This window comes from Gymnoscopelus braueri (genome assembly GCF_963280865.1).
Source record: "Gymnoscopelus braueri genome assembly, chromosome: 1".
NCBI classification, from domain to species: Eukaryota; Metazoa; Chordata; class Actinopteri; order Myctophiformes; family Myctophidae; genus Gymnoscopelus; species Gymnoscopelus braueri.
The window spans coordinates 18,265,032-18,266,981 of NC_137603.1; positions in this window are offsets into that span (position 1 = coordinate 18,265,032).

Sequence of the window (1,950 nt, forward strand, 5' to 3'; positions counted from 1 at the left end):
CCAGGACATGGTGACTCTGTGTGTGTGCATGTGTGCGAGTGTGTGCGTGTGTGTGTGCGTGCGTGTGTGTGTGTGTGTGTGCGTGTGTGCGTGCGTGCGTGCGTGCGTGCGTGCGTGCGTGCATGCGTGCATGCGTTCACGTATTTGATTTATGTGTGTTTCTGTGTCTGTGTGCGTGCGCATGTGTTCATGTATTTGATTAGTGTGCGCATGTGTGTGTGAGCTTGCATGCATGTGTGCACGCGTGTGCGCGCGCGCGCGCGCGCGCGCGTGTGTGTGTGTGTGTGTGTGTGTGTGTGTGTGTGTGTGTGTGTGTGTGTGTGTGTGTGTGTGGGGGGGGTGTGTGTGTGTGGGGGGGGGGTGTGTGGGGGGGGGTGTGTGCGTGTGGTAGGGGATACAGTATAAGATTGTGGTACTGCAGCAGTCAGAATCATGTGGGTTGTGGTGCATTGAGGTTCCCTGACTAAATTTAATAAGAGTGTCTGTAGTTACATCATGAACCGGGGAAATGGAGAGATAAAGAGAGAAAGTTTTAGAAAATATGGAGTGAGGCAGTGAGAGAGCGAGAGCGAAAGAGAGAGAGAAAGGGGGCAGGGGTAGATAAATACATAGATAGATAGATAGATAGATAGATAGTTAGATAGTTAGATAGATAGATAGATAGATAGATAGATAGATAGATAGATAGATAGATAGATAGATAGATAGATACGTTGGGCGGACGTCCGCACATGCATGCGTGTGTGCGTGTGCTGGGAGACGGAGACAGAGAGACAGAGACAGAGAGAAATAGAGATTCGGCTTCAGGAAATTAAACTGGATTTGTGTTAATCATAGGCTCCTGGGAAAATTGTTCATGAGCGGTATAGCAATGGAATGAAAGGTCACACACACACACACGCACGCACGCACGCACGCACGCACGCACGCACGCACGCACGCACGCACGCACGCACGCACGCACGCACGCACGCACGCACACACACACACACACACACACACACACACACACACACACACACACACACACACACACACACACACACACACACACACACACACACACACACACACATTCTTCCACCATCATCTCTACAGTCATTAGGGTATTGAGCTCCAAGTTGTTCTAGCTGCATCCTCCCATCTGGGTGAACTTATCCCGTTTGTAAATTAGGGTGCTGCTTTCTATCTGTCAAGATGTTAGTGATCTACCTGTATAGGTGGAGTCAGACATGCCCAGTCGGTGGAGTTTGTCCTGCAGAATAGGGACAATGGCATTGAATATGGAGCTGGAATTCACAAACGTTATGGTGTTGGTTCTGTACGTAAAAAGAGAGTTCTTGAACTGTTCAAGTGTTGCTCAAGCCACATTGCATAAATTAAATGGTTAAAGTTAAAGTAATACAAGGCAGGTCCACAAATAACGATTTTTAGCAGCCTCTGCTGGTCATTACCGTCACTGCAGGTCGTTTGTTTATTCCTGCATTACCCAGAATTCCATTTGTTTTCACCGGAAGACGGAAGCGTTTCAAAAAGCGTTCTTTTAATTGTTTTATACTATCTATGGACCGTTTCTCTTAGCCAGTGGAGCTTTAGTTACCGTGAGCTGTGGTTTTTCCATCTTCAAATCCTACAATTTCTTAAAAACAGCGCAAGATTCCTTTTTGTTATTAGCGGTAGTTCCTGGCCAAACAGGAAACCGGTGCGGTAGTTCCTGGCCAAACAGGAAACCGGTGCATTTCCGTTTCTGTTTTCCGGCCGGATGACGCCATTTTTGCGGGAAGGACGGCCCGCCACCGTTTCAATAGAAAATATAATAGAAAAGGCTTTCGGGGGTGAAATTCATGGAGTGGGTGTTGTGAAACATTTGCCACTCACAAAAGATATACAATTTAACTTTAGTTTTTCTTTAAAAGTTACCTAGTATTACTTTAAAGGTTTAATGACATT